General features: G+C 35.3%; 1 pseudogene; it reads left to right on the top strand.

Annotated features, from left to right (window-relative positions):
- Positions 1–14140: 14140 nt before the first annotated feature.
- Positions 14141–14770, top strand: LOC119260696 (60S ribosomal protein L17-like; annotated as a pseudogene).
- The last annotated feature ends 220 nt before the right edge of the window (positions 14771–14990 follow it).

Here is a 14990-nt window from a genome sequence, read left to right as displayed (position 1 = left end):
TTCTTGGTGGCACCTAAAGATGCGGGAAGTGATAAGTATGAGATATATTAAGGGAATATAATAGTAAACTACATCATCATATGAAATAACATATATATTGTTACAATGTATAGTGCCAGGAATGGATAGGACAGGATGTCTATGACCCTAGCAGACCAGTAAAGGAGGTTCCCAGAGCCATTGGTGACTTTTTCAGGCTTTTATTGAGTTTACCAGGTACAGGGCAGGCAGGGGTGCCTGGGGTGGGGAGAGGGACAGGAGGCTGGTAGGCCTCCCAGCCCCCAGCAAGTCTTCACTCTTTGTGGCTCTCTGCCGTTCTCTTGTGGCCTCTGCTTCTCTGCTGGTTACCTTCTGGTGGTTTTGTTCTGTGACACCACCCTTATAACCCTGGTCTCAGCCCAGGTGTACCCACCTGCAGATGCCCACACCCTACTCCAGGTGCCCCCCATCAGGCATGCATTCAGACTCGCAGCGATCCCTCATCAGTCCTAATGGCAGGAGGGCAGAAAAGCCTGACTATTACCCTACACAGTGTCATTCATTTTTCTTTGTTCCCATCTTGGCTTACCATTCCTCTTTAAAAAAGATTAAGCTTTATTAGGGAAGGGCCATGTGTTTATAAATGACTACATGAAGTTATATAGTCCTTTGCTTTGTGTCTTGAGTCACACAAAAGGAAGATAAATATAAGAAATAAAAAAGTTACACTTCTACATTCAGCTAATTGTCTAGCTGTCAGAATAGACTGAGGTGGTATTCAGAGAAATTAGCTCTAGAAGAGTTCACTTTCTAAGATTTTTAAAGGCTTTGTGATTTTTCACACACAAAAAAATTTCTGTCAAAAAGAGAAATGTTTACTTCATTTCATCTTTTTAAGACATTGACCTTAAATTCATCTTTAAAAAAAATGACCCAAACTTTTATAAACCATATTCTTAAAAAGAAAATGCAATCTAAAGTAGTCAGTGTGTTTGTAAAATGTAAATGTGAGGACATTTGAAATTTTTTGACAAGAAATGTCTCAGAGGTTAAAAATCATGCTGAAAAAAATCAGTAAATAAATACATTATGTATAAATATGAGTCACAAAACTAGAATAATTCAGATAAAATGCATTTTAAAAAGTAAAACTATGTTACTGAGAAATTAGCACAAAATGCATGCCTTCCATTTATGTAACTCACATTTAAAGCCTTATTAACTCAGAAATATAACATGATGCTGATGAGGATGATGGACAAAAAGTCCAAATATTTTTTTCTAGCACATTTTGCCATTAACTCATCTGGTAACATTGGACTAGTCAAATACTAAACTCTTTACTTTCTTATGTGAAAATTAAAGGATACATTTTGATAATCTTAATATTATGTTAGAAATCTAATATAAAATCTTATGTTAAATAATATTAAAGTAGCATTTGTAAGATTTTAGTAGAATTTAATAAATAAAACTATATAGGTAGACTGAGTTTAAGTCCTGTAAATAATATTTTTATGTACAATAAAAGATAATGAGACATATAACTTCAATTTATCAGCATATCTGGATTGCCATTGGTTTTCTCATACCATTCTAAATTAACAGAATGTTGAGAAACTGGCAAGAATGATCTAGACGCCACTTAAAACAAACCAATATCAAACACAGCTTTCCTGTATAAGAAAGCTTTTTCCTATCAATATTATTTTAAAAGAGAAAGCAACAAAGGGATAAATAAGTAAACCTAGTTAGGAAAAAAAAAGTTTCTTAAATGATTTCTTTCCATTTCCAGTAAACTCACTTTAAACATTGATGGAGCTGACAAATGTAGTATCGTAAACAGCAAACACATTTGCTTGAGGGCACCACAGACTAACAGTTCACCATTTGTGCCATTGACATTTTTCACATTTTATATCAGCTTTCTTCCCTCTTCCTGCTCTGTCACTCATTCTCTTAGCACATCCTCACAGCCACCTACTTCTTGTTCTTTCACATTTTCTTTTTCATTTTTCTTTCAGTTTTGAAAAAAAAAATATATAGCCTAGACTTATTTCCCATTTTGTCTTATTTGTTTATAATTTTGTTTGTATTCAACATTAAATGGGATAAGAGTTGTATAGTATGAGAAAACATCTTAAAGAAGGTTCTACAAAGAATGCTGGGCGGTGCACTTTTGGAAAGTGTTTCTTTTTAGAATTAGCTCTGCTTAGGACCGACCAATGGCCCTTTGACTTGCTTTGTCAGGATTTCAGCTGCTGTATCATTTAGCTGTGGGTATAGCTGGAAGCAGGTCAACCTGTGACTTATGCCTTAATAAAATGTTCCTGTTATTAGCTTACCTTGGCCTCCGTGTGTTCACTGCTGACTCAACGGTCCTTCTAATTAGAATTCTTAATTCTTGGCTATTTCAGTACCTGGATATTATATTGCAGGTGCTGTTTTAACTGAACTAATCAATAGTAAACAATTTTTAGAGAATTAATCCCCTTATTGTCATGCTTATATTCCATGGGGTTTGAATTTTTTCCTTTCTTTATCTGATCACCTAATTTTGTTAGGTTGTCATGTTCCTTAAGATAACAAATCTTGACAATAGCTCTCAAAGTATGGCTCTATATTATTTCTAAGTGAGAACATCTTCTTCTTGGGGTGTTATAGGCAATTCAGACATCCCTGGACATTCTAAGTGAGATATAAAACAGGTCATCCTCTGAGTTTGAAGGAGATGAATGTGGCAATACAGTATCCGATGATGCTTTAGTCCGCTGACCTTGGTGTGGGAATGAAAAGTGATTTTAAATTCAAAGCAAAGTTAGCAGAGCTTCTCAGCAACTTATTAAGCTGATATCCTAGGCTTGCATTTTTTTCTACTTTTTGTGCCTGACCTCATCAGCCTCTAGAATTCATCACCACAATCTAAATGCCCTCTCTTCCTTTGTCAGTACCTAAACACTTCCACAAGTTTTTAGCAAGCTAACACAGCATATTTCTAAACAGCTTGAAGATTCAGTCTACCTGTTAGACTGGGAATCTGGTGAACTTGCTATTGCTCAGGAAAAGATGCTCCTTTCCCTGTGAAGCACTTTCTGAAAGTTTTATGTATGTAGCACTCTCGAGAATGCATGTATTAACTTAAGTGTTTCACATTGTTTTGGAGTCCATGTTAGCATGCATATTTCCTTGTCAGATTTCAACAATGATGAAAAGAAGCCACTGAACCCTAAATGAATTTATATTTTCAACATCTGGTATGATCTCACATAACCTTGACTTTCAATAAATGTTTGTAGAATGAATGAAGGACTATCTCCTAGCATGATGCATTTTGAGAATGACTGGTACCTGATAGAATTTTAAGTTTGAGTTTTGGCTCTGCCTCTGATAACTCTGTGACTTTGCTCAAATTACTTTTCTTATTCTCAGTATCTTTTATAAAATGAGATAATAATAGACTAGCCAAGTAGGCATAAAGTAATAAGTAATGATTATGAAGTTTTTCACTGTGCCTAATGCAGTAAGTGGATAGTTATATATGTGTTGTGCACATGTGTGTATGTGTTTTTATGTAACAAGCTTTAAGTTAGACACAAATATTGAATGTATTAACAGTTCTGCCCATTCAGTATTGAAGAATTTGTGAATTATAAAAACCTATCAAAGAGCAATTTGGTCATATCTAGTAAAATAAAAATGCACACACTAGTGTCTAACAGCTCTAATTTTGGGAAATTAAAAATATTTTTGAACATATTTAAAATTATGTGAATGTATACATATACACACAAAATTTCCTCAGTGAATCATTGTCTGTAATTATTGGAAATTATTGGAAGCCACGGAAATGTCCATTCATAAGGAATTCTATAAATAAATTATGCTAAATATCTATAATGGGATATCATGGTTTAAAAAATAGAAGAATCTCATGTGCTGATACAGAAAGTTTGCCAAGAAAAATTACTCAATGCAAAATCAAGGTTTAGAAGAATGTGTATAACATCTTGTCTGTAGCAAAACAAGGTATTGAAAGAGAAGCATACTTGTATTTGTGTACATTTAAAAAGTCCTATGGAAGGTCATTAAAATTTAATATAAGTTACACAAAATTATAAAAACTGTTTAATCTTTTGTACTTCTCCCTGGCTGGGAATCGAACTCATGCCACAGTGGCTGCTGATAGCTTGATAGTGCTGAGACCTAACCCTTGCGCCACCAGAGAATCCCTGGTTTGACTTTCTGACCACCACTACCCAAGTCTGGCTTTACATTTATATTACTTCCTGATTTCCTGTGGGCGTTGAGATTGCAATCCCTAAAATAAAACATGTCTGCAACCATTATTAATCCAAGGAGGAATGATGTTCACTAAGAGAAAGCTTTCAGGAGGGAGATTACTTCTGGTTGAAATACCAGGATAAGTTTCATTAAGACTGTGGTGAATGTGCAGAATGAATTGCCTTGCAATTGCATTAAAAATAAAACCTTGATATCTTCACACTTTCTGTAATAAATTACCCAAGTTATCAATTGGGTATTGCTCAACTTTCAATCAAAAAATAGCCCTTTCAGTCACTGTGAAAACCCAAAGATAAAAATCAAGGAATTATTGATTCTGTTTTCATGGATCTTAGCAGTTTCTCATAGATGTACATTAAACGAGTAATTCCACATGGGGAGAAAAATAACCAAAAGAAAGCACAAGGCGTTGTGACATGTCAAGTTCTCTTTGGAACTGGTATTCAAACAAGACAGTTAAGGCATTTTATTGTCACTGGAAATAGGGATTTCATAAATATACTCAAAAGAGCTGAAAGCGTTATCTGAAATGCTTCATGTTTGAGGAATAAGTATCTTGCAAAACTATCAATATTCTGCATCCTGTTCAAACCCTGAGAGTCAACTAAATTTAGTCTCATGAAATAATTATGTAAATAAGAAAAATTTTCTTTCCTGATCTCCTCTCATGAAGTGAAACAAAAATAATAGTAAATATCTCTTTTTTGGCTACATGTTTGTCTCAGTAGAATCGCACACTGCTCATCTATCATTGTTTAGATTTTTTTTATAAGCCATTCCTCAAAATGTCAGCTGAAGTTTTACTGCTTTTTGGCCACAAACTCCTCCCTTAGCAATCTTTAGTGACATAAAATTTCTTACAACAAAGTCCCAGAAGTTACTGTTGTTTTCATAAACTGAAGTATAAGGTACTGCAAAACTGCTGAAATTACCATGATTGCACTGATGTGAAGTAAGAATGGTGGGAAATATACTTTACTCTATCAGAGTTGTGAAAATAACAAGTTCTTTACACCTACTATTTTAGCAATGAAAAAGTCCATCTACTTTTATTTATTTTGTCTTTATACGTGTGCTCTAGGAATAACAGAAAGGTTGACAAACCTTTGTTTAATGTTAATATCAAATGCTGGTTTTGATTATAAATGAACCTTCAAAAAGGTTTTCCCATTTTTCAGGGCCTCTTTTAGTTGCACTCAGGTATGCTAATTCACTTTTTAAAAATCAATTAATTTATTAACTTAATCAGATAGCTACATTTATTTAGAGAATGTTTGATAATTTTTAAATTTTATTTATTTTTAACTAATATTGGGGTATCCCCATCAGGTATTACTACCCTCTTGCTAATTTACTCTTACAAAGCAAAGAAGAGACAAAGATTATACCACAAAAAATCTGAAAGGAGCCAAAGAGATAAGGCTAGAATAGCAATCCACTAATTAAATATGAAAATCCAAACCAATGTTCAATGAGCCAGATTTTTAGCAACCCCATTTTAATTTATAGTTAATTTACCTGGTAATAAAAGTTATCTATAATTGCATGATCAATGAGAACTAAACCATGAACTTGTGTGTCATTAGAATACTCAAAACCATCAACATTGGATTATCTGGACTATTCAGGTATACAGGAAACTGACTGATCACTGCATGGTTTGGGCGGCTGTTCCTTGTGCCTTGCTCTCTGCATATTCCATTGTCACTTAAACCCTTACTGATCTAGCCTTTCTAGCACTTTGTTACCTATAATATATTTAAAAACAATTTTGGTGTCCTAATAAATTTTGGTATCTTTGAAGCGATTTTGCACATTTGGACTATTTCATGTTTAGTGGATTTCATAAGACTTTTATATCAATCTTATTTCCCTCATTTGATAAATACATGCATGCACTGAAATTTTTTTTTTTTCAGTAACATATTAAAATCATTATATTGCTTGACTTTTGAGTCTTTCTTTCCTTTCCAATGGTGGTTATCTGCTCTTACATTATGTATGCTTTATTATATACTTTAAAACTGTAATTCAACAAAGTTGATATTGCATTTATTTATTTATTATTTTTTAAAGATTTATTTATTTATGCATGCAAGAGCTGGGGTGCAGGCCAGAGGTGCTGGGAAGAGGGGGGAGTGAGAGGATTCACCAGAGACAGAGTGGGGAGCATAACAGGCAGGTCTACTGAAATTGAGGGGAGCAGTGGGCGAGACAGGAAAGGTCTGCTGCACCATGTGGGCTATCTCCCTGGCCAGCCTGGGATTGAACTCATGTTGCAGTGGCTGGTGATAGCTTAATAGCGCTGTCTTTAACCCCTGCGCCACCAGGGAGGCCCCATATATTGTATATAATTAGAGAAAATCGAACAAGATCTCACATAAACTGATGGATAAACCCTTTGAACAGCACTATTCTGTAGAATACACACTGGACTACATATATAATTTTCACTTTTCTTGTCATATTAATAAAAAACAGGTTAAATTAATTTAGCAATATATTTTATCTAACTGATATAAGCATTGTATCATCTATTTAATATGTAATTGACATATAGTTATAGATGGTATATCCTACATATTTTCCAGCCAAGTGATCCAAATGCAGTGTGCATTTTATGCTTAGATTGCATATAATTCAGACTAGTCACATTCAAAGTGTTCAGTATTCCATATGACCAATGACTGTCATCATAGTCTGGGAAGTCTTAAAAATGTAAAAAGGACCCCATTTCACAACTTGAACACTCTCATAAATAACCCCACTTCCTTTTTAATAGTTGATGTTTTCATATTTTTAGAAAAAATGAGTACCTTTATGCATGATTTTGATTATTTAAGTTTCATCATACAATATTATTTTCAAAAAAGGGAATAAAAGTATTCTTTATATTTTCTCACTATAATGCATTGAAATAAAAATTAAATCTCAAAGAATACAAATTACTTGAATGATTTTACATGGACAGTATTATTCAAATCTTTATTTAAAGCTTAGTGATGTGTAATAGAATTAACTGGTTCAGTTTTTTTCTGTTGAAGATTTTAAAGTATTTCAGAGATATACCAAACATGCATTTTTCAACTGTCCCTTTAGGTACTTATGACATTTTTTTAATTAAATGACTGTGTGAGTAGAAGACTTTTTTTCCTGCCAAGAAGTCATAGCTTGAGGTCATTTTTGAAATAAGAATTTTAGGCAGAGTGTATAGCCTAAATTTATATTCAAGACACTTTACTCAATTTTCTCAAAGACCTTTAAACTGTCCTCAAATAATTGAAACAGATTTTTTTTTCTTAAATGACTTTTACTTTAGGCAATGATCAACATCACAAAACTATATAAAGCTGGTGTGTGGTGTGTAGATGAAGATTTCTGATTTATATCCCAGGTGAGCTTAGACCAAATTGTCCTTAATTGCAACAAATAGTTTTTGAAAGAAATTTAATATCTAGTATCAATTTATTTTAAAGATAAGATTTATTCATGTGATAAAATTCTAAAGATGGCAAAAAGAAAAAACAAAACACTTTTACCCTACCTTGTTTATCAATATTTCATGACTACCAATCTTTAAACCTTTTTAAAGCAACCACACATTATATTTAATAACTTAGAACTATACTAAACAGATATATTTTTTAAAGATTTATTTATGCATACAAGAGCTGGGATGTAGGCCAGAGGTGGGAAGTGAGAAGATTCACTAGAGACAAGAGTGGGGAACAGAACAGGCATACTGACTGAAATACAACGCTGAGGGGAGCAGTGGGCAAGACAGGAAAGGTTTGTTGTGTCCTGTGGGTTGCTCCCTGGCCAGCCTGGATTGAACTCGTGCTGCAGAGGCTGCTGATTACTTCATAGTACAGTGCTTAACCCTCTGCGCCACCAGGGAGGCCCTAAATAGTGATTTTTAAATCATGCATTGCATAAAATATATATGGAATATGACAGGTTATATAACTAAACTTATCTTTTAAAATAATTTGTTCATAGGATAAAGATAGAAATAGAGAATATAAAATATCACTAAATCATTAGTACCCATCTTTTTTTAGGTATAAACTGAGGTCAAGGAAATAATATCACCTGTGAAAATTTTAACAATGGAAATTTTTCATAAAAAATTTTATGCTATAATTGGGCCTCTCTGTGGTGCAAGGGTTAAAGTCTCTGCACTATCAGAGCTATTGCCAGCCACTGCAGCATGTGTTCAATCCCTGGCCAGGGAGCTGACCCACATGGCACAGACCTCTCCTGCCTCACCTGCTGCTCCCCTCAGGAGTGTATTTCAGTCACTCTGCCTGATCTGTTCCCCACTCTGTCTCTGGTGAATCCTCTCAGCACCCACACCTCTGGCCTACACCCCAGTTTTTTTAAGATTTATTTATACAAGAACCGGGGTACAGACTAGATGCATGGAAGGGTGAGAGGATTCACCAGAGACAGAGCGGGGAACAGAACAGGCAGACTGAAGAAATCCACTGCTGAGGGCATGACAGGAGAGGTCTGCCGTGCCATTTTGGACCCTTGCCGGCAGGCCGGGATAAAACCGGCACTGCACAGGCTGCAGACAGCTTCACAGCGCTGCACTCAGGCCCTGCACCCCAGTTCTTATATGCATAAATAAATAAAAAAAATCTTTAAATTTTTAATCTTTAAAAAAACCTTTATGCTATAACAAAATACTTTTTAAATGTTTTACAAGGTATTTGTTTTAATTATGAATTTTATTGCATCATGGTCAAAACATTTCTCCCATGATATTTGATATTGGTAGAAAATAAAATATTTGCTAAAAATGCACATTGCCTTTTAGCAACACTGCAAGAAAACACTGAAGTACATATACTATGAATTAAAAAAAATTCAAAACATAGAATATGGAAAAGTTACTTACATAATAAAATTGCCTTCCACTGGCTTTAGCCTTATAGACAGTATTTGCATTGGATAATAGGTCATTTCCAAGAAAGCAAGCTGACTTATTCATACTAAAATAACAAATATTTTATATTTCAAGTTTTGTTTTGTTTTAAGAAATATAGTGCACTACAAGTATAGTTCCTGTGATGTTTGCATACCTTTATGCACTAAATAGCACACATGAAGAAAAGAAATGTTCAATTATTCTGCCTTATTCAGAGCATATAGTGAAAAAAGAGATTGATGAAGAATGGGTGATCAACATTAGTATGCATCTTTATGATACTAATCAGGGTGCTTTTAAATACCCAGATTAATCACTAGGCTGTTATTTATCACTAAGTTAAGGTGGTGTTTTCTATACATAAGTTAATTTATTTTCAGGGTTCTTGTAGAAATGTAAAGAACTGGTAAAAGTTTAATGCACATTTAGTTTTTTTTTTAAATATACATCTTGAAAAGAGGTAAAATTTTGGGTTTTTTTGAAAGATTTATTTTTTATACAAGAACTGTAGTACAGGTCAGAGGCACGGGAGGGTGAGCGGATTCACCAGGGACAGAGTGGGGAGAGGAACAGGCAGACGGACTGAAATACACTGCTGAGGGGAGCAACGGGCGAGACAGGGTCTGCTGCACCATGTGGGTATCTCCCTGGCCGGCCAGGAATCAAACCCATGTGGCAGAGTCTGCGGACAGCTCCACAGCGCTGCGCTCAACCTGCTGCACCAGGAAAGGGCAAAGAGGCAACATTTTGAAACAGGTTTCCATGACAGTGTGAAGGAATCTGACATCCCTTGATAACTGACTAGAACTGAAGCACCAAGGGGAAGGGAATGAAGGATGAAACCAAAATAGGGTGCTATGATGGTGATCAGTAGGTAATTGGGTGGTGAGTGCACACTGATGGTCATACCTGGTGGGGTATCCATTTATTTTTCATCCTCTTTTTTTGACCTATAGGTCAGCATAGACCAAGGGTATTAAGCACAGCATACTCTGGGCCTCCCTGGTGGCGCAGCGGTTGAGCGCTGGGTTGCGAGGCTGCCCGCAGCCTCTGCAGCACCGGTTCGATCCCCAGCTGCTCCCCAGCCACAGGAGGAGGGTCCCACATGGCGCTCAGACCTCTCCTGCCACCCGCTGCTCCCCTCAGCAGTGTACTTCGGTCCTTCTGCCTGCTCTGCTCCCCACTCTGGCTCTGGTGAATTCTCTCACCCTCTGCCCTTCTGACTGTACCCAATGCTTGTATGTATGTATAAATAAATAAACAAATAAACGAACAAACAAATAAATAAATCTTTAATTTAAAAAAAAAGAACCGCATACTCTGTTGGTTTCTCATATTATTTCAGAATAATATTTGAGCTTTGCATTTACATAAGCAAGTAACCTACTGAAGTAGTGCCAAATTCAATCTCTGCTGTACAGAAAGAAAATGCTGGCACCATTAACATAGCTTTCCCCAAGTGAATTGGCAAAATTATTTATGGAATAGCCTCATTTCTTAAAAGCCCCAAATGCAATTAATTATTTTATTCACTTATTTATCAAATGTTTACTATTTATCATTTGTTTTAGTATAATTACATGAGGATAATTTTGTGTAAGCAATAACAACATAAGTAAGGGTCATGCACATTCTTTGCTCATCGTAGGAAAAGATGCATGTAAAAAGCCAAGGTATAGCATTAAAGTAGTAACTGAACTAAACCATGTGTCAATAAAGTCCTTGCAAGAAGGCTTGCTATTTTATACTAATCGCAGAGATTTGTTTGTTTATTTTCCTGAGGGGAGGATGTAGGTGGAAAGATCTAAGAAAGGAGGTTACTCTGGGACAGAATTTCAAAATTGGAACTCTTTGACACATAGGGAAGTGGTAGAAAAAAACATCATTGGGAAATACAGTAAAAATGTAGCAAAAGATATAGTGAGTAAAAAGTAATGATGAAGTTAGCATGGTTTGTGTTTTTGTGTTATAGAAATGACTATTGAAGATGAAGCTGGAAAGGTTGATAAGAATGGATTCTACAACAACACTTTGTAATATAATAAATTTTAAGTTATACATAAATTTCAGCTATATATAGATTATAATATAGCAACATAAAGCTTTCCTGTTTTCAACATCTATTCTCTTTCTGAGAGAATGGAAATGTATCAGCAATTGAGATATATAAAAGTCCTGTTTTAGGAAAATCAATCTGACTGCAATGAGGAGAAGGAGACTAGAGTCCCCATGGAGCTAATTTAGTACTTTTCCTCTTGATCCAATACTCAGATTTGTAACTACTGGCTCACTTTAGTCCAATACGTAACTAAAAATGTACACCTCAGTAGTAGCAGACTAAGGGGAATCAGCAGAAATGTCTAGCATCTCAAAGACTCCAGTCTTCATGAAAGAGAGAGATGCCTAAATTTTAACATAAAGTCACGGCAGATGTGGGAAGTCAGGAAATGGATGTTTCTCCGCACTACAAATTAGGAAATTTTGCACCTGTCACTATTTTCTGTATATATTTATATGTTTATGGAGTAAGAACTTACTGCTGCAATACTTTCTATGAAAAAGTTCATTAAAAAACAGAAAATAAAGCAATGTATAGATATCACAGAACCTAAAAAGCAATCAGCAGTACAGATGGAAAAATGTTTCATCTTAAACTTAGCTTTGGATAAATTTATAAAAATGGGAATTATCACCATCTCAACATTTTGCAAAACTCACAAGTGAGAATGTACAACTTCCATTTTCATAAAAGAATGTTTATTTTATATAATTTCAAATGTATCCCCTCTAGTTGAAAAATAGTTTAATATTCCTTTTCATAGAATAAAAATTATAACATGTGAATATAACAAAATTACCTAATAATAAGTATAGCAAGATATTATAACCTAAATGCATATAAGAGAAGCTAAGTTTTAATTTATAGTTTATTTACTTTTGCATAGTTTTTCCCAGTATAACTATATATATTATTTTTAATTTGTCTATTTCATTTATTTAGTTTTTAACTAAAAATGTTTCACTATTAGATTTTAAAATTTATGTACCCTATTCTATTATTTTAGCTATAAGTTATTCTATTGCTTTTAGTGAATGTTTGGTTCTTCTAATTCAAATAATTACTTCATTTACTTGATTCCATTTTTGAATTATAACTTACTACCTAAACATTAAACTGTAAGCATCTGCAAATTAGCACCAATTTTTTGAAGCAATTCCCTAAGAAATCACCTAACATTGTTATCTTTTTCTCTCTGAACTGATGAACCTGTGTGACATTTTTTTTTCATTTATTAATCACCAAGGCTGACAATTCAGTGGAACCAAGAGGGGGTATTTTGTTGTAAATTGTTATTTCTGGGTCTCTGAGGCTAAGTTCTCATACCAGCTAGCTTGAGATGGTCCACAAATGCAGTATTCATTTCAGTGATATCAAAGATTGAAATGATGATTAATAAAGCTCCATTTTGAGCAAAGAAAGTTTGTTCAATAAATGGTGCTGGGAAAACTAGGTCGCTACATGAAAAAGAATGAAGCTTGACTACTACCTAACACCATGCTCAAAAACCAACTCAAAATGGATTAAAGAACTAGACATAAGACCTGAAACCATAAAATACATAGAAGGAAATACAGGCGAAACACTACATGATATGCACATCAAAGACATCTTTACAGACACATCACCCAAAGCAGTGATAGTGAAGGCAAAGATAAACAGCTGGGACTACATCAAATTAAAGAGCTTCTGCACAGCAAGAGACAATAACAAAAACAAAGAGAAACCCCACCAACTGGGAGAACATTTTTGCACACAACACTAATGATAAAGGACTGATCACAAAAATCTGCAAAGAACTGATGAGACTCAACAACAACGAAGAAAGTAATCCGGTCCAAAAATGGGCAGAAGAGCTAAAAAGAAACTTCTCTGAAGAGGAAATTCAAATGGCCAACAGGCATATGAAAAAATGTGCAACATCAATTGTAATCAGGGAAATGCAAATCAAAACTACAATGAGATACCATCTTACACCAGTGAGAATGGCACATATTAAAAAAACTAGCAACAACAAATGTTGGCAAGGGTGTGAAGAAAAGGAACTCTCCTGCACGGTTGGTGGGAGTGCAAACTGGTCCATGCACTATGGAGAGCTGTGTGGAGAGTTCTTGACCCACTAAACATAGAGCTTCCATATGATCCAGCAATTCCACTCCTAGGTATTTACCCAAAGGACACAGAAACATCAATTCCAAAGAGCACCTGCACCCCTCTGTTTATAGCAGCACTGTTTACAATAGCTAAGCTTTGGAAACAACCCAAATACCCAAAAATAGATGACTGGACAAGAAGATGTGGTACATATACACCATGGAATATTACTCAGCATTCAAAAAAGATAAACACATGCAATTTGCAGCAACATGGATGGCGCTGGAAGGGATCATGCTCAGCGAAATAAGTCAGAAAGAAAAAGAAAAATGCCGGATGGCCTCACTCATAGCAGGAATCTAGAAAACTTAAATAAGGGACCAGGAAAAAGAATAACTATAAGAAAGGAAAATATCAAAATCAACAAACAACTATGAACCAGAGACACTCTATGGGGGGTGGGGGGCAGGGAAAGGAGAGCATGAGGTCAAAATAAGGGGTTGTAATTGTATGGGGAATATAAAAATAAAATTCAAATTTAAAAAAAGGCAAAAAAAAAAAAAGGAGATTTATGTAGAAGGGCACAACATTGTGATAATACTTATAATAAATCTTCCACATTTATATAAAAAATAAAAAAATAATGAAAATCAAATATTAAAAAAAATAAAGCTCCATTTTGGAATGTTCTGAAAAAGTTTTACTTTTAAATTATAAAATTGCCATATTAACTATCACTCAATATTTATTTCAAAACAAACTTCTTTGAAATATTATAAGACTCTTCCTGTATGCGGCCTTAGTGATCTCTGAAAATGGTTCGCTACTCACTTGACCCAGAAAACCCTACAAAATCATGCAAATCAAGAGGTTCAAATCTCCGTGTTCATTTTAAGAACACTCGTGAAACTGCCCAGGCCATCAAGGGTATGCATATCTGAAAAGCCACCAAGTATCTAAAGGATGTCACTCTACAGAAGCAGTGCGTGCCATTCCGTCGTTACAACGGTGGCGTTGGCAGGTGTGCCCAGGCCAAACAGTGGGGTTGGACGCAAGGTCAGTGGCCCAAAAAGAGTGCTGAATTTTTACTGCACAAGCTTAAAAATGCAAAGAGTAATGCCGAACTTAAGGGTTTAGATGTAGATTCTCTGGTCATTGAGCATATCCAGGTGAACAAAGGCCCTAAAATGAGAACAGAGGTCATGGTGAGATTAACGCATACATGAGCTCCCCCTGCCACATTGAGATGATCCTTACTGAAAAAGAGCAGATTGTTCCTAAACCAGAAGAGGAGGTGGCACAGAAGAAAAATATATCGCAGAAGAAACTGAAGAAACAAAAACTTATGGCAAGGGAATAAGTTCAACGTAAAATAAAAGGAAGCAAAAGTTTAAAAAAAAAAGAAAAATATAAGAGTTCAGACTTCTTCTTTTGCACATGCACGATCTGGAATTTAAATAAAAATATATTTATTTGGGGCCTCCCCGGTGGCGCAGTGGTTGAGCGCTGGGTTGCGAAGCTGCCCGCGGCCTCTGCGGCCCAGGTTCGATCCCCGGCTGCTCCCCAGCCGCCAGAGGAGGGTCCCACATGGAGTGCAGACCCCTCCTGCCGCCCGCTGCTCCC

This window comes from Talpa occidentalis, unplaced genomic scaffold, assembly GCF_014898055.3.
Source record: "Talpa occidentalis isolate TD23 unplaced genomic scaffold, MPIMG_talOcc4v2.1 talOcc4.6, whole genome shotgun sequence".
NCBI lineage: Eukaryota > Metazoa > Chordata > Mammalia > Eulipotyphla > Talpidae > Talpa > Talpa occidentalis.
The sequence above is the reverse complement of the archived record's forward strand: the minus strand, read 5'-3'. Positions and strand labels throughout refer to the sequence as shown.